Here is a 19,317-nt window from a genome sequence, read left to right on the forward strand (position 1 = left end):
AACCCACTTCCAGAAGGCAGCAAAGGTACTTGGTGAAACCTTTGGGAAACAGAAGAGATGACGAAGGAGGCAGGGCTGAGCTCTTGGCAGAGCAGATGAGAAGAGAACTTAATGTCCCAGGAAAGAGGCCAGAATGGGGTCACTATTTCCCTTCAAGGAAACAATTCCTAAGTGTGACCTGCCTGGATCTACAGAGGAGATTAGCAGGAACGGAGGATTAAAGGGGACTGTACATGCTAAGCACAGTGTCAGGCAATTTGTGGCAGCAAGAAGGCAAGCAGAAAGGCGGTTTCTGGAAGCTTTGCAGCTCTTTATGAAGTCTTCCTTTCCCACTGGATTAGGGTATGTCCTCAGACAATTCTACCCAGTCATGCAGGCTCACAGACCCTAAGGGTGAAAGAGCGTGAGCAAGCCTGAAATCCCGAGTCCACATGGGTTTCCCCACTTTGCCTGGTACATCGGATTTCCAGTTTTGTGTGTAGCCCACTCTGAGAACCCTTTTCTTGTAGAACCGGACAAAGCTGTCCTTTCCCAAGGTCCACCCTACACCAGTGGGTCCTGTGGCTGCACCCTAAAGACAAAGCATTTGACTAGAGATCCTGAAAACAATTGGGGTAAGTCCTGTTAACTTTGTTAATATTTCAGCTAAAGAAAAGGTATAGGTTAGTGAGTGTTACATGGCCAGATTAACATTGCAGGTAGAAAGATCCCCCTTGTACCTCATTTTTCACTTCATCTGCAAGGGCAAAACAGTCTAGGCATGTAAAGTTTGAAAATACTATTTATTTCATGTGTATTTGAAGATGTTTAGGTCATGCCTTTTATGATAGTATTTACAGAGTTTATGTCATGCCCCTTATGATATCAAACTCAGCCTGACCTATTTATATGAAAAGTGTTTATTGTTTATCTTCACAGAAGCTTTTCTCCCAGAAATGGTTCCCAGGATGACAGCTGTAGTTATCTCCTTCTTACCCCCCTTTCACAGACAAGACTGACTTAATTTCACCCCTAGGATTTATAAACTATCTATTAGGGAATAACAACATGATAGAAAAGGTCATTCTCTTTCCAAACATCTTTCATCTTTAAAATCTTAAAGTGTCTGTGGACACTAAATCAAAATATTCTGTGAATCAATGGTGGGGGAGTTGTCCAAGCAGGCTGTTTAGTAGTTTGGGGCAAAGATCTGTCCCCAAAGGATGTCATGGCTCCCTGAAGGCTCAAAAAAAAAAAAAAAAAGTTCCCACTGGTGGAAGACAAGACGCATCTTTTCTCTGCCTCCGATTCCCTCCTGGACTAGCCAAAGCGAGGAGCTTGGGATAAGGGCAATGTCACAGATGCCCAGGTTGCTGGAACACGCCCCAAACACACAAACACGCTTCATGGGCTTCAACAGCACCTCCTATCCGAGGTGTCTGACAGAACCCTGGCTCTGGAGCCCCTCCAGCCTTGTCCCTGGTGCGTTCCCGGCCCCCTCCCCTCCGCCTATCACACACACTCCGGGCGCCTCCTTCCGTCGAGTAATTGACAAACCAGCTCCAAGTCGGTTTCTCCTCCCAAGGAACACAAACCATCTCTAAACACGCCAATCCCCCAGGTCAAAAACAAGACGCCCAAGCGATCTGCGAGATGAGTTAGTTGGCTGCGGCGTTTCTCCGAGGCTGGAGCTAAATTTCTACATTTGTGGATTCAGCCTGGATCCGCACCCCCAACCCGATGGGGAGGGGAAGCCCGAGCTTTCTGTTTGCTAAGCATATTCCTACCTCCAGTTCTGCAGTCACCTCGGGGGTCTCGTCTCCCGCCGCCGGCGTGCGCGTCGCGAGCAGCTGGCCGCGCTAATCCCGCGCACCGGGGCCCCGCTCGCCCGGCCGCGAGCCGCAGCTTAATCACCTGCCGCCGCCCGCTGCGCGCCGGAGGGGGGCGCTCAGCGCGGGCTCCCCGCCCGGGACGCCGCCCCCCTGCGCGCCTCCGCGCCTTCCTTCTGGAGCTGGTGCCTCTCGGTCCGCTCCATGTCCGTGGGAGGACCCCTCCTCCCGCCCGCAGCCCCGGCTGGGAGGTTATGAAAAGACTGTAATGGGATCCCGGCTCGGCCCGTCACTCCCCTGCTCACTTGTCAAAACTCCACGGCATTCCAGAACCCCTTCCCCGCTCACTCCCTCGCGGGGAAGAGGAAGCCGCCCGCGGGAGGGTTTCACGGACTTTGCGGTTGCTCGCGCAGACACCTTTGTTTACATCAAGTGCCGGGTGGGGGAGGGGGGCTTCCCGCCGTCCCCGGGAGCAGGTTCCGAGCAGCAAACGCCCTTCTCAGACACCCTCGCCCGGTCAAAAGTTCTCCCTCTGTTCGAGAAGCTCCACCTCCCCGACACCAGTTCATTTCATAACCGCTCCGTTTCATAACCAGCAGCAGCGTGGGTTCTTACAGGGGGTGGGTGGGGGAGCCCCAAACCAGAATCGCAACCATCGCACCGGGCAGCGTGTCAAGAAACTTTTCAGAAACCTCCAGTCAGAGCCTTGCTGCCGCAGGAACCCAATTTACCACCGCTGAATTACAATCACCGGTGACTGCACAACTTAAGCATTTCCTTTATACCTTCTCCCGCTCCCGCGCCCCTCCCGTCGTCTGTGGGGTTCAGTCAACAAGTCATTCCCCGGAGAGGCGAGGATGGGCTTGGGCGGCTCAGCCATCTCCAGCTGCAAACTGATGAGGAAGCCCGACCCACGAGGCTGAATTGTTTACATCACACCCACCGAGGGCTTCCTGTCTCTAATTAATGGGAATACAAATAAGACAGGAAAAGACTGTTTGCTTTTCTTAAAGCGTGGGGGGGGGGGGTTCTCCGAGAGAGGGGGAGTCACCCCACATTTCATTGCATAAAGAGGTTTTTTAAGACTTCAATTGTATTTTATTCCATTTTCCCACCTTTAACACTTGTTGAAAAGTAAAAGCATCGCTGTGCCAAACCTCAAACCATGAAGGAACTTCTGCTCACAGCACATTTTCACCTGGCTTCAGAAAGGGATCCGATTGAAGCTCCCAGAGGAGGCGAGAGGTATGGCGACCACCTGTGGTTGAATGGCACCCATCTAGGCACAAACGGAAGACCTGCGCCCTCTGGGACTTGAGAACACCCATCCCACTCCCTGGGGTTCATACCAGAATCTTGCCCCAAACTTAGGTCTCTCAGCTATGGTTCTCTTCCTGGGTATCCAGCAGCCCCTTAAAATAAATTAGCTTTGTGAGGTATAGATCTGGTGGAATTCGAAGCAATTAATTGTAAAGGAAGAGGCAAAAGAAGGCGCCTGTTCCCAATACTATTACTGTTACTGGAATGGGTAATTAGAGCCCGAGAGGGGCCAAGCCATGTCAAGGCCAGGCTGGTAATCTGCCTTCTCTCTGAAGCAGCCCACAGAGAACACTGGTAACTAATCACAGTAATCACCAGTCCTGGAATTACCCCCAGTTGCTTCATTCAGGTTGGCACAACAGCAAACCTGGAGACAGGCAGGACTGCCAGGTGCTGGCGTTCCTGTGAAAGTACTACAAGGAAACAGAATCCCAGGATAAAGTGTGTTTCTAGAAGGTGTGGGTATCGCAACTGACAACAATGTGTGGAGTTTAGGAGAACACTATAGGTGTCCAGTGAGAACAAGCTTTGCATGCCTCAAGAGCCTACAGTTCCTGGGTCAAAGCAAATGAGGCTTGTGATTTTAGGAAAAGCTAAGAACTCTTACAGTGTCTGGCTTACAAATACTATAAGGTCTCGGTGAATGTTGGCTCCTCACCCCTCTCCCATTTCCCTCTCTTCTGCTTAGGGGTGGTAGTCCTAGTAGATTCATTAGCATACATCTCAGTATCTGGTAAGTTTTATGGGAATTAGGTTCAAATTGCATGATTTTCTAACAATTTCAGAAGTGATCCTTTCTTCCTTTCAGGTTGCTTTCTCCACTGAGTTTCTTTTTTTTAATTTTTTTATTAAATTAACAAAAATTTTAATGTTTATTCATTTTTGAGAGAGAGAGAGAGAGAGAGAAAGAGACAAAGTGTGAGCAGGGCAGGGAAAGACACAGAATCTGAATCAGGCTCCAGGGTCTGAGCTGTCAGCACACAGCCTGGTGTAGGGCTCGAACCCATGAACCATGAGATCGTGACCTGAATTGAAATTGGACGCTTAACCCACTGAGCCACCCAGGGGCCCCTCCACTGACAGTTTCTTAGTGCTTTACTTCTAACTTTCTCTGCTCCTTCATTCAATCTGGTATATAATTTATGATGTGCAAATCAATGCTGTTTAAACTAAATCCAGGATTTTAGGTTTAGTACAAATAAATATTCTCCCTTCCCCCACAAACTTTGTTGTCTAAACTCAGTTTAGGGTGTGTATATGTCAGGAATTAAAATTTGACATCTGTTTAATAACTTAATTTCAGGAAAGCTTTGGAATGCATATGACATTCTCATCAGCATGCCAGAAAGATATGATGTGCTCAGTCTTTTCCCTCACCGGTTTCACTGCCGACTGGAAAAGAGATCAATGGTTCAGTAAACAAAGGGATGCTTTAAAAGTGGCCTCCAATTTTACCCTGGGTCTGGTTTAAATAATACTTACGATTGCTATGTGTACACCAGAGTCTACAAGTAATATTAATTTGAGCAGAAACTGCTGATATGTTAAGAGAATCCAAAGTGTCTCCAACACATAAAGGAAATGGTTCATTAAAAAGAGTTTAGAGTTCAGCAGGATGGCTGATTACAAAGTAGTGTCCTGAGGGGTGATGATCAAAATGACAGGCACAAATGGGAGTTAATATCTAGATTTGAGAAAAACAAAGACGCGAGGATCACAGCAGACCATGCATTTAATATGAATTCTGCGTATTGTACTGATAAGAAATAGGCAACACAGTACTGGGGCAAGTTCACACTGGCGGGAGGTTGACGTGAAAGAGAAATGCCTCTCCTCATTCCTTCCTCCCCCATAATGAAGAATTTGGCAGCTGATAGAGTCTTATTAGGGTGATATGTCCAGTGTGAGGCCCCTCATTTTAAGGGAGATGGGGAGACACTGGAAAGGTTCCAAAGAAGAACCAAAATGATTAAAGAGACAGAAAATGGAACCTTTGAGGGAAGGTTAAAGGATTTGCAATTGTTTAGTCTAGAGTAAAAAAGTGCCTAAAGGCAAACTTAACAGTCATCTCCCATTTGAAGGGTTATTATAAAGAGGATACCGACCAGCTGTTCTTCATCTCCACAGGAGACAGAAGAGGTAAGAGGCACAAATTCAACATTAAAATTTGGGTCAGACATGAAGGAGGCTTGCTTGACGCTAATGGTAACTGACATGACACTGACATCACTGTGCAGTCTTTACCTACCAAACTCCATCTTAAGTGATAGTCTTAGTCTGTTTAGGCAGGAGCCAGTCTAGAGAACTCCTAGTCTAGAGAGACTTAGTCTAGTCTCTAGACCTAGTCTAGAGAACTTTAGTCTAGAGGGCTAAAGTGGTCCTCTTGACTCATGGAATGTGGGAGCAAAGGTCCTGAGTGTCCATGCTCTACAAGGCCCACAAAAATATAAGGCTCCCTGCAAACATATGCTCACATCTCATTGGATCCTTGTTTATTGGAATGGGTATGTCTAAGATTCTGTCCAACTCCAGGGGCACCTGGGTGACTCAGTGGATTAAGCATCCAACTCTTGGTTTCAGCTTAAGTCATGATCTCGCAGTTCATGAGTCCAAGCCCTGTATCAGGCTCCTCGCTGACAGTGCGAAGCTTGCTTGGGATTCTCCCTCTCTCCCTCTCTCCCTGCCCCTCCCCTGCTTGTGCTCTCTCTCTCTCTCCCTCTCAAAATAAATAAACTTAAGAAAAAAAGAATATGTCCAACTCCAAACACTGAATAGATGATAAGTATATTTTATAGACTTGCTACCCTATAATGTTTCTCTGTATAGGCAACATTGCTTTTTGGTTAGTGGGCACACAAATATTAGTTGATGGTGATGTTAAAGATAATAATAGCTATGCATTATTAAGCTCTTACTATAATTATGTTGGCACCGTGCTAGCAACTTTATGTAGATTATCTCTCTTTTCTCTCTCTCTCTCTCTCTCTCTCTCTCTCTCTCTCTCTCTTTTTTTGCAGGAGCCCTGTGAAGTGGGAATAATTATTAGGCTTATTCTAACACAAGGAAACTGAGTGACAATGGGGTTAAGTAGCAAAGCTAGTAAATGTTGGAGTTCCCAATTCAAACTCATTTAGTTTGACTCAAAAGGGTGTGCTTACCCATTAACCACTGCTTTCGATCATTAAGTATTTTTAGCTCTTGGGAGGGAGGAAACATTGCAAAGAGGAGCATTTATGCTTGTTGGCCCAAACTGATGAAAAAACAAGACTTCTATAGGTTTATAACACCTAAGGAATGCAATTTTTTCCCAGGTTAGCAGAGGAAAGAACTGGTTTTGCCTTCTGATCAGAAGCATATCTTTCTGTCTGTCACAAAGCTGAAGAATCCAATCAAGGTTTACCTCTGTTTTATTATTTAGAAACTATAAGCTATTCATCTATAACCTAACCTTCCATATAGTAAGTCTTCTGTGACTGTTGAATGAATGAATATAAATGCATTATGACAGGGATGCTGAGCTGAATTGAGTTTTTCCAACATGCTGGTGATCAGACTCTGGTGGGTCATTTGTATGAACTTCTTATCAGAGGCCCCTTAAGAGTCTTAAAATGCAACTCACTGGCTCAGTCAGTTAAGCATCAGACTCTTGGTTTCAGCTCAGGTCATGATCTCATGGTTTGTGGGTTTGAGCCCCACATCAGGCTCCATGCTGACAATGCCGGGCATGCTTGGGATTCTCTCTCTCTGCCCCTCCCCAGCTTTCTCTATCTCAAAATAAATAAACTTAAAAAAATTACAACTGTTTCCTTTAATTCAACATCTGTGAGAAAGCATATGGTGGGTCACGTATTTTTCCAATGTAAACTACTTTTAGATTGAGAAAAGATTTTTAATGGGGTTTATTGAGTGCTGTTGTATATCAACAATAGATGATTTGTGAGTGAAACAAACATCAAAATGATTTTCAGAAAGGCAAAACGAACCACACACATATAAAATATTAATAGCCTTGATCCAAATTACTACAAAAGACAGATATTTTCCCATTAGGACAATTTATCCTGAGTCTATAAACAGAGAGGGGCATAATTATCCATGTGTTTGCTAAGAGATCTAAACCTTATGTAGCTATAAAAAGCTGGAGTGAGGAAGAGAGAGGAAATTCCCAGGAGAAGATCCCCAACCACATCCAGGGCCGTCAGATCTCCATAAATACAAGGCCCAGCAGTGGCACCAACTAAAGCATGAGAAGAAACCTCAAGATTTTAACACAAACCACAGAAATAACTTTGAATTGTCTTAAAACTAAACAATGACAATTCTATCCAATAAACTTACAGCTGACACATGGGCAGAGTGGTGACTTCCTGGTGTTCCAGATGTAGTTAATGGAAACATAATGCCCAGATTCAGTAAATGTTGACTGAATGTAAAGAGTGAATGACTGACTGAACAGATGCCCAGGCTTCCTCTTTCCCCCTTTATTTTTTATTATTTTTTTAAGCTTATTTATTTATTTTGAGAGAGAAAGAGCACGCGAACAGAGAAGGGGCAGAGAGAGAGAGAGAGAGAGGGAGAGAGAGAATCCCAAGAAGGCTCTGCAATGTCAGCCCTGACCTGACACAGGGCTCGATCTCACAAACCGTGAGATCACGACCCAAGCCTAAACAGTTGGACACTTAACCTACCGAGCCACCCAGGCACCCCTAACTCTTTCCTCCTTCAAATCTCTGTTGGAAAGATGTCTCTGAAGCTTCAAGCCCAAAGTCCCTACAGAGGTGTAGAACCATTTGACACTGGTACTCTGGAAACAGTTGATGGAACCAGAGATGGTTTCTAACTCAGATACCAATTTGTGATTTTGCCATAAACACAGGAAGGGGAATGGCAATACCTGTGGATCCTGATTCAAAAACTCCTGTTATTTACGATATGGATTCTGAACTATTTGAAGTCCAACAGAATCAAGCACTAGGTGGCCAGCACCTACTGAGCACTTACTGGAGGCTGGGTTTTGTTCTAAGCCCCTTACATATAGACTCATTAAATCGTTATTACAACTTAAGAATATGTACTGTCATTATCAACTCATCCTACAGGCAGTGAAACTGGGCTAAAAGATTACCTCATTATCTCATGGTCACACAACTAATATGTAGAGGAGCCAGAACTCAAACCAATTCCATCTGGACCCAGTGCTATGTTCTTAACTGCTCCTCAACGATACCTGTCAAGTCCTACCTCCTGCCACTCCTCCACACAAAATCACTATTCCAGTCAAAGTGTTGATCCACAGATATTCAAAGAACATTCTAATCTCTGCAGGATGTGTTCCCTGACCTCCCTAGCCTACTGTTACCTCTCTCTTCTGAGTGCTCACATCACTTATTCTCCAATAATTGCAAACATATAATTTATCTGGTTCATATCACATCTCTCCAACTAGATCTTAAGTTCCTTTCTGGGTAGGACAGTGTGTTGTATGGAAGTCTGGAGATAGTCTGTAGAAAGGTCTAGATTTAAAGCCCAAATCCCATAATTATTACCCATGGGACCCTGAGTAAATCATTTAGCTTTTCTTACTCTCATATTCAAACCATATTCCTCAAGGGCTTATTGGGGAGGAAAGATTAAATGAAAAAATGTATGTGAAGTGTCTAGGATGATTCTCAACCACTGGCTACTTTGCCCCCCAAGGGCAATGTCTGAGAGTATTTTTGATAGTCATAACTGGGGAGGGGTGCTACTGGCATCTAGTGGGTAGAGGCCACTGATGCTGCTAAACATTCTACAAAGTATAGGACAGGCCCCTACAACAAAGGACTATCCAGTCAAAAACGTCAGTAGTAGTAGTGCTGAGGTTGAGAAACCTGCTATTAATAAATTTAAATTTTTATTAAAAATATAAGTTTCCATTTTCCTCCCTTTCCTTATTTTTTATAGTACTCTGCTTATGGTAGGTATTCAGTAAATCTTTGTTGAGTAAACTATTTATAAACGGGTAAGTGAATGTATGAATCCTAAGATATTTTACTAGTAAACACTTGACTTGAGGGTGTGATCTAGCCATGGCAGGGGTTGGGTGGGAGTTAATTAACCTAGAACAGAACTTTCCAATATCCAAGCACAATGAAAGGAATTCTGAAGTAAATCCAATTTAATACCAGGGCACTGTGCCCAATGAAAGTGGTGTCAAAGTTGGTCCTAGGAGAGCTGAAGAACTTAGACAAAGGCCAGCCCCCCCCTTTTTTTTCTAATGTTTTTAAATGTTTATTTATGTTTGAGAGAGAGAGAGAGAGAGACAGAGTATGAGTGGGGGAGGGACCGAGGGAGAGGGAGCCACAGAATCTGAAGCAGGCTCCAGGCTCTGAGCTGTCAGCATGGAGCCCAATGTGGGGCTTGAACCCACAAACTGTGAGATCGTGACCTGAGCCGAAGTTGGACACTTAACCAACGGAGCCACCCAAACGCCCCAAGGCTAGCTCCCCGTTATTGGTGCTTCCCAAGTGACTTGCTATCACCCTGCAAATGCCCCTTCATCTGTTTCTAATCCCTACTCCAAAGGATAATATAGCAAAAGAGCCAGAAGACTATGGGAATATTTGTTCAATCTCTCATCCCTCGTCCACCACCCTCCTCTGCAACAACCACACACAACCTGGAGCCCGATCAAATGAACTCTCATCCAGACCATGGATTGAAGGGCACCGGGGTGGCTCAGTCGGTTAAGCCTCCACTTCAGCTCAAGTCATGATCTCCTGGTTGGTGTGTTTGAGCCCCACTTGGGGCTCTGTGCTGACAGCTTGGAGCCTTATTTCAGATTCTGTGTCTCCCTGTCTCTCTGCCTTTCTCCCGCTCACACTCTGTCTCTCTGTCTCTCTCTCAAAAATTAATAAACATTAAAAAAAAAAAAAGACCATGGATTGAAAAACATGGTGGAAGCAAAAAGAACATGCTTTACTTGAAGTCATTATTTTAAGTCATGAAGCCTTCAATAAACAGGCTCAGTAAGATCAGTTCCAAGAAGTAGAAATCCAAGAATAAAAGCCTATATTCCTGGATAGAGCATAAATCATATTAACAAAAACCAGAAATGAGACAGAGGGAGAGGGAGTAGAAGAGGAATGAAGGGAAGGGAAAGGAAAGGAATGGAAGAGAGAGGAAATAATTCCTTCCGTGTTCCATTCTCCAGACTTGGTGGCAACATTTGCTTGTATTCCATCTTTTGCAGTCAGAACATATAAATGATTTTCGTGTAGTTGTATATGAGAAAAGTTATAACGTTAGTCTAAGCATCTCTGGGATGCTGAACTAAATTACCTGCCTAGAACTGTGAGAAAAAGATAGGTGTTTTCTTGCCTCAGGCCCCTGAACACATTTAAACTGGGATTGTCTTCCTGCTCCAATCACCTTCACCTGGCTAATCCCTACTCACCTTTCTGGATTCAGTTTAGACATAACCTTCCCCAGGGATTCCCTCCTGACCCTCCCCTAGAATATATATGGGCCCTTCGAAGCTTAGGTAGAAGCATCCCTACTGCCCATTCACTTGCCTACTTACCCTTCTAGACTATAAAATCTTCTAAGGTAAGGTTGTGTGGACGTGTTTACTATTTTATTTCCAGGGCCTAGCACTGAGCCTGGCACATACGGGTATTTGTTAAATGAGTCAATATGAATCAGGAGACTTCCAAATGCATTCATCCCTGCAATTACTTATTGAGTGCCTACTATGAACCACGTATAGGGCTAGACAATGGGCAAACAACAATTATTATCTTAATATTAATAACAATAACAGTAAAAGCAATTACAGCTAATGTTTACTAGACACTTACTACGTACAAGGCATCATGCCAAGCTCTTCCATGTATTCTCTTTAAATCATCCCATCCAAGGGGCGCCTGGGTGGCACAGTCGGTTAAGCGTCCGACTTCAGCCAGGTCACGATCTCGAGGTCCGTGAGTTCGAGCCCCACGTCAGGCTCTGGGCTGATGGCTCAGAGCCTGGAGCCTGTTTCCGATTCTGTGTCTCCCTCTCTCTCTGCCCCTCCCCCATTCATGCTCTGTCTCTCTCTGTCCCAAAAATAAATAAACGTTGAAAAAATAAAATAAAATAAATCATCCCATCCAAAACCCATGTGACAGACACATTATCATTCTCATTGAACAGATGAAGAAAGGTGCCAAGTCACTCCCATGGATCTTAACCACCCAGACTCCATGTGAAGAATTTCTGACATTTAAGTTCCTCAAGCTATATTTACATGGGCTTAACTCACATCAACTAAGAGAGAGTTATCTGTGAATTCACCCATGCCCTTTGCTGATGTCTGTCCCCTTGCCCTTCCACTCTTCATACTGTCTGAAATTTATATTATTTTGATATAGACTATCGTGTGATGACCCCCATAATCTACATTTTAGACACCATGGGCTAATGTTTGAAGGACACATCTCAGAGTCCACACTTGAAATATCACTATCCAAATCTGCAGCAGAAAGTTTTGTAGTTATCAAAATGGAGGTTAAAGATATTTTATCTGTGGAATGAGGGATTTTTAAGATAAATTGGCTAGAAAGGGTTGTGTAGCCACTTCTGTCTTTCCCTGCTGAGCTGTAAGGATCTGGGGGAGCCAGCTCCCGGACGCCTCTGAGCGGTGCATCAGCTGTGCAACTCCATCAGTCAGGGGACCCCCAGTTAATGGAGAATTTTGTCATCTGACAATAAAGTCAGATGATTCTTCCCACGGAGTGGTCGCATGGACTTCAGAGAGAATCTGCTGGGAAAGGGCTCATTGGAGCACCCACCAGAACAAACGATGGAGATGTAACCAAATATAAAGAAAGGCAGGTTGTGGGACTACTTCTGTGTGTGCTTGCTGATGCCTGCTCTAAGTATGGCAGGGGTCAAAGACTTGTTTTCACAGTAACCTACCACCTGGCAGTGAAGTTGTCAGACAGGAGGTATACGGTTCTCAACCTTTCCTGATTGCTACTGATATTTAACAAAAGAGCCTGACAGTTGTGGGCAGCCAGTCAGCTCAGGTGAGGCTACAACACCCTCTTCCCTACCTTGGTCTCTAGGCAAACACTGTTTGTCTTTCAGTACAAGCTCAAAAATCCTCCCTGCTGCGAAGAAGGCTTACTTGATGAGTCATCTCCCCTCAGGAGCTCCGAGGAATCATCTAGTTGTTGAAATGGCCGCCAGCATGTGGCTGAGATCCTTCTGATAAACCCCAGTTGCTTAAGATAACCTGGGCAGGTCTCTTTCTACATCCTGAAAAAGCCCAATTTAGCAAATGGGTTTATTTTAGAATATGATTTATTGAGTCAGGAGTCATATTAGGTACTGAGGAAACACTGATAAGCAGCACTGACGATGGGCCCAATGAGATTGGAGACCACAGGGAGACAAGTAAGGCATCAGGCAGTTACAGTGCAGTGTGGGATAACTGCTAAGTCCAGGCAGTTGTCAGAAACCCACCAGAGACCAGGGAAAGCTTCCAGAAGTGACAATAAGCTGAGCCCTGAGGATAAGTAGGTATTAGCAAGGTGAAGGAAAGATTCCAGGAAGTGAAAATGCCAAGTGCAAAGGTCCAGAGATGAAACAGAGATGCCATGTTCTGAGGTCTACAAAGGTTCAGCCTGGCGACAAGTTTGGTCAGCTTGGAGCCAGTGTGAGGAGAACAGCAAACTGGACAATGGCTAGAAGTATGGCTTTGTGAGAAGTTTGGGCTTCATTCATGATAGGGTTTTAGCAGAAGTGCTCTGAACAGATTTCCATGTTTGAATGATCGTGCTGGTTCCAGGGAAGAGAATATCTAAGAAGATTAGGAGAGTAGAGGCAGAGAGAGGGGTGAGGAAGCTGTCACGAGAGTCTAGCAAAGACAAGATGGCGCCTATCCTGGGGGAGTCTCTGTGGACCTATACTTCCCCTGTATCTGGGATAAAACTTAGGCAATGCTCAGTTTGCAGGCTTGCTCCTTCTGCCAGACTATGAAACCCTTGAGGGTAGAAATCAAAATTTACTTACCTCTGGAGCTTCAATATCTTATTCAGCACCTTCACCCTTATTCAGAGAGAAGGGTGATAAAGCCCTCAGTAAAGGATTAGTTGGTACATGTTGGTTGGTCCTCATATACAAAAATGATTTCCTTTTGCTGAATTCCTCATCACCAGAACCCCACCCCACCCCTACATCCCTTCCACGTCTTCTCTGCCATTGCTGCCTGCAAAAAGCCTCTTTAGCAACTACTCTTCCCTTTCACATTTGGTTGCCCTAAGGGATAAGCAGACTCAGCTTCCCTTCATCAAGCACCGATTTTGATTCTAGTCTTCATAAGCCCACTGAACATTTTGCGCTGCTCTTTTCTCTCACTGTGGCCCAGCTCATCCCACCCCTCCATGTAGGCAAGACTTTACACAGGTCCCTCCCCCACCATCTTGAAAGTTTCCCAGGGGTGACCTCACCTATGTGGAGCAGCTACTCTCATCTGATATCCTAAATCCATCTCACTATTTAAGTGAAAATATAAAAGTCTTACCATCTGCAAGAAGCATCCATGAACTCCAGTTAACCTGGCACAGAATCCTAACTAAATGTAATCCCATTCATATATATTCCTGTCAACTGCATATGATTTGATGGCTTCCATGTTTTCTCTTCAAGGACATAATACCAGAGTATTGCACATTCACCTCCTTGTCCCTACTCCCTTGCTTATACAATGTATTCAAACTCCTTCTCCATCCTCCCCTTGCCCTGGTCCCTGGATGAAAGAAAGAAACTTCTTCCAGCTCACAGAGGTCTTCACTTTGACCTACCCCTGAGAATGGGGACTTGGCAAGGATGAATTTAGAAGCACTTAATCCAATCAACCTCTAGGCCTGGTCCACACCTCAGCCCTATCAGCTGGCTTTAAAATAGTGAGCACTATGTCACCCAGAAGGGCCTTCATAGACTTTTAAAGAGAATTAAAATTGCATAGTATCCCAGGGACTCTTCTTTTCTCCAGAGGGCGTCACCTACCCGGGGCTGGTGCCCTTCCCTTCAAACAGGTTTGCACCAATGTTATCAAATAAAATATAAGAGACCCAGTTAAATTAGAATTTTAGGTGAAATGTGAATACTTTTTATGTCTCAAATATTGCATGGGATTTTTTATTTGCTAAATCTGACTGTCCTATTTTGTACTTGTTACTCGGTTTTTAAAAAATCACATCTATACTCATTAATAGGTAAAAATCCAGAAAGGAAAACATATACACATTTTTTAAATTTGGGAACCTTGAAAATATTCTTTGTGCTGTTTCTCACTCTGATGAATGTCTTCTTACAAAGGGTAGGTTTTTAATCATCTTTATGGCTCACTTGGAGTCCCTCACCTCTCTGCCCTACCTTTCTCACTTGGTTTATAATTCTCTTCCCATGATTACTCTTTGCATCATTAAGTTCAACCACTTTGACCCTTCTTTCCTTCCCAAGCAATTACCATTCAATTGAGTACTTCACCTTGACTTGCTTGGTCTTATGATGATATATCAAAACATCTCCTCTTTACAAGTCAGTGAACCACATTAAGGAAACACTGAATAGCCAGTAAGTAGTTCCCCAATCAATTCTTCCAAATTGACTTCAAGGATCAGATTCCTCTTCCTGATTGCCCTATGTTCTCCAGCTCTGGGAAATCCTTCCAGAAAAGCAACTACAGAACCCCAATCCTGGTCTGATTCTGTTCTGGTCTATCATTGCTTCCCATCAGCTGGAGAAAGTCATAGTTGGGAAAAGCAAGGACCAGATAAAGCTCTGAACAATTTTCTCACAAAGGAAAGACTGGATTCCTCTCCAGGTCCCAGGTCCACCTTAACCATGTTGTTTACAAAAGCCACGCTATTTACAAATAGTGCCATATAAAGGGTCTAACATAACCCCCAGGAGAGGAGAGTTTATAAATGCATGTGTGGAGGAAAAGGTTATGAAGGGGAACTAACCCTGCTATTACTTTCCAGTTTTCAGAGAGTAACTGAGATTGCAAGTAAGAGATTATAAGTAAGACTCAGAGAGAGAACCAGGTAGCTGGCAAGATCTTGTAAATTTGGATGCTCTCTGGGTGGGCTGGTTAGGAAGGAAGGAAAGATATTACTGAGATCCAGAAGGAGTTACTAGTGTATCAAGGGGGGAAAACCTACTTTGAATGACCACGGTCACAAATTAAAAATAGCCATGGTAGTTGAGAAGCAAGTCATTGCTTTTTAAAACTTCCATTATATTATTAGTATTATCATCACTTTCATCTATACTTCATTCCCCAAGAGTAAGATAAGACCGATAATTAACACACATACTCTACACAAAAACAAAATTCCTTGAGAAAAATGGAACTTCTAGTGACCCAGGTCTCCTGACTTCCAGTCCAGGATGCCTTCCTTGCCTAACAGATAGTTTTTGCTCTATTAGGTACCAGCTGGACATTGGTCAGAAAGCCACTTTCAGACTCATCCCAGTACCTCAGCACTTCCAGAATGTGCTAGCATTTGACACTGGGCTGTGTCAGGGTGAGCAACCCAGTGGGAAGAGGAAGGCCTGGGTTTGGATCTTGGCTCTTTTTTGCCAGCATGGATTCTCTCATCTATAGCTGGGGATAATGGCATTTACCTCTCAGAGGTGCAGTGAGCTATAAAATGAGCTGACAGGTGTAGAGTCCCAGCATATAACTGCAATATGCATAAACATCATTATTAACAATGACTCTAATTGTAGGTTCAGGATTCTAACTTGCATGGAGGAATTCAAATATATGTCAATCCCCACCAAGATAGGGAAGGAATGGATGGAAATTGGTAGTTTCCCAAAGCTACCAAAAGACTTGTCGAGTTATATGTTGTTTTTTTTTTGAAGTGACAAGAGAAAGATGAAAATTAATAATGGTTCACATTTGTTGAGCGCTGGCTGTGTGTCAGATACCGTGATAAACCTTTACATGTATATCCTCATTTTATCTGCCATCACCTTATGGGTTAGGTATTGTTCTTCTGGACTCCAATTTACAGTTAGGGAAACCCCTACCTAGTGGGGTTAAGAAACTGCCTGATGTTATATGTTTTATAAGTGATAGGATCATGACTCATTAAATTAATGCTCTTATGCAGACATGTGTAGTCCAACCAAACCATTCTTGTGTGTGTGTGTGTGTGTGTGTGTGTGCGCGTGCGCGCGTGTGCACACGCTTGCATGCAAGTTCATAAGGAAATATACCAAGTATTCGCAGTGGTTACCTCTGGGTGGTCGAATTAAAGGTAACGTTCACTTTCTTCTTTCTGCCTTATTAAATTGACTATGTGCTGCTTTGCATTTTGACATGAAATGTTTTTCATTTTGATAACAAACAAAATTTTAAAAAGTAAAACAAAATGAGGACACGTGGGGGAAGGAATGATATAAAAAGGCATGACATTTTCAAGGACCATTGTAATTTAACTTTCAGTTTTTTCTTTCAACCAAAGAAACCTTTACAGAATAAAATGAACATCTTAAAAATAAAAATTATATTCCTCCCTGCCACCTGAAAGCTCAGGTTCCATTGGCCCTATCTTTCAAGAACATCTGAGTTCTAAATCTTAAATCTGCTCATGGTTTGAGCATCAACATTAAATCAAAGATTTTCCAATTACTCGTAACACCACCAATGAGTTCTTTTTTTTTCTTTTTTTTTTTTACCAATGAGTTCTTAAAATCTTTTGTTTCACTACATTTTCCGTTTGTACCACAACTTATAACTTATGAGCAAAGCCCTTTTTCTTCTCTGCTTATTACTAGGGGATACAAAGATGACAGATCACCAAAGCTAACATTCATCTTACTATTTGCGCTGAACTCTGAAGTCTTCCTTAAGGAGAACTGTGATGATAAATTAAGATTTATTACCCTCTGTAAACACAGCTAGTCTTGGCCTCAGTGGGAGAGTAAGGAATTCAAAGTAAATCGAAGGAGCTCGAAAAGGATGACTTTCTCCTGTTTTTCTGCTGTTAACAACAGTGTGTGATGGGCATGAGAGAGCCACCTGTCCTCTAGAGCCAGGGCCCCAGTTTCTTCCTGGTGAGAGCTGCTGGGGTCCCTCACACCATATGATCTGGAAGGATGAAAGGGAGGTGTGCTGAGAAGCCAAGAGGAAGGCTGAGGGGGGCAGAAGCTTTGCCCTCCCCTCCATCCCATTAGAGCTTGCTTATAAGACAAGGCTAAAAGGCTCTCATGGGAGCAAATGGTTTGGAGTTCAACTAAGCAAGGTGTCCAGACAGTCACAGACCTGACTTCCTGGGAATGCCCAGACTTGGAATTATCTGGAATTACAGTGGTTGGGCTCAATGTATGAAGGTGGCAGGGAGGCAGTATAGCCAAATTTACATTGACACCAGATTATTAAATCATTGAAAAACCACCACTAAAAACCATGGACCTATGAAGAAAATGGAGACAATTTGTCTGCCTAGCCTTTCTTCTGTTTAATTTCACAGAGCAACGCCTCCACGTAAGCTTTAGAAAACTCACCTGTACATTTGCATGACTGTTTTGTTTAACCATTCAAATTATGGTGACTTTCAAAGTAGAAAAGTGGGATTAATGATCAAAGTCTTCTAGACTCAGATTTCAGACACCTGAGACTGTGCTGTTGGGGTCACACGCTTATTATGCAAATCTTTTTGGATAGCATTTCCTGCTCCACAGGTTTCCAGAGTCTAAAATATACCCACAGTCCATAAAGTCTGGAAATACAAAATATTATTTTTAGTATTTTATTTTTTACCAATTGAAGATGTCCTTGACAGAATTTTGTATATTTTATCTATGGTTCCAGAATTAACAGACACCATATGCATATATATTCTCCCTCACCCTCTGTTTTTTTTTTTTTAAGCTTTTCTTTCCATCTTCTTTAGTCTTGACTCATGACTCATTTTATTTTGAGCTACTGTATCAGTCAGGGTTTGATCAGAGAAGCAGAACCACCAGGACCAACATGTAACAGTGGATTTGTGATAGGGAATTTGACCTCATACAATTGTGACAGGGACCAGTTCAACAGTCTACATACATGTATACAAGGCTGTTGCCTCTCTGTCTGGGGCGGGGCCTGAAAGTCAGCAGGGCAAGTGACCCAGAAGAAAATACTCAAGTAAAGTGGGGAAGAGCAAGGGCCCCCAGAAATGTGTAAGGAAGAGCTGGAACCCAAGAAAAGGGAGAGAGACCCATCTCCCCAGCTCACCCTCCATGATCTACATTAAAGCTGAACATGCTTCTGGACCAGGCATCAGGGGAGCTAGAGGAGGAAACCAGGGGCTGGAGGAGCCACATGCCCTGCCCTGGCCTGGGGGTCAGGGAACTGAGGGAGGAACCCAGAGGAGCAGGGGTGCAGAAGTCAGCTGCTGCACCACTCCAAAAAGGTGAACTATCAGACTATGGTGCCCAGTGCCTCATACCAACCTTCTGAGCGCGCGCACACACACACACACACGCGCACACACACGCACACACACACACACACACACACACATTCCACATCTCATGCCCAAGGCCTCCCATGGCCCACACTAACCCCGAACAGTGCAAGGAAGACTTCTGGGAAACACTGCACTAGCTTAGCTAAGTCAACACAAAACAAATCCCCCACAGCCTCCACTTCGAACTCAGGCTCTCTGGGCATCAGCCCCAGAGTGAGGCCGTGAGCATTTCATCTCCAAAATGGTATAGAGTAGGGATTGGCAAACCTTTTGTGGAAAGGGCCAGAGAGTAAGTATTTTAGGCTTTGTGGGCACATATGGTCTCTGTCTCATTCTCTTTATGATCTTTTAAAAATGTAAAATCCATCCGTAGCTGGCAGGCGCGAGTTTGCTATTCCCTGGGAAGAGGGCCACACAGCCTGAGAGTCTGGAGGCCAGGCTGCTTCTCTTGGCTCCACCATGAATCCCCTGGGACCTAGAGCGAGTCATTTCACCTGAGGGGCTTGGACGCTCATTTGCAAAATGAGTGTTGTGGGCTAGACGGGCATTAGGAATGCACACTAAAGACGTCATGAGTCCGAATTTTGAGGGGAGTGAATTGTTTAAAAGTTCAATGTAGATTTGTATTGTAACATAGATTATTATTATTATTTAATATAGTTCTTATTGGGAATTAACTCAAGTATGCATTT

The 19,317-nt window shown here is 43.9% G+C and overlaps 1 protein-coding gene across 3 annotated transcripts in view; it reads right to left on the bottom strand.

Annotated features, from left to right (window-relative positions):
* Positions 1-19,317, bottom strand: part of PDZD2 (PDZ domain containing 2) — a 280,372-nt gene that overhangs the window by 189,627 nt on the left and 71,428 nt on the right. Inside the window, exon 1 of one of the 3 annotated variants that reach the window (XM_043600515.1) lies at positions 1,767-1,881. The exons of the other annotated variants lie outside the window; for them this stretch is intronic. The gene's annotated coding sequence lies outside the window, so the exon portion shown is untranslated. Of the gene's footprint in view, positions 1-1,766; positions 1,882-19,317 lie in introns of those variants that run through there. 3 annotated transcript variants of the gene reach the window in all.

This window comes from Prionailurus bengalensis, chromosome A1 (genome assembly GCF_016509475.1).
Source record: "Prionailurus bengalensis isolate Pbe53 chromosome A1, Fcat_Pben_1.1_paternal_pri, whole genome shotgun sequence".
NCBI classification, from domain to species: Eukaryota; Metazoa; Chordata; class Mammalia; order Carnivora; family Felidae; genus Prionailurus; species Prionailurus bengalensis.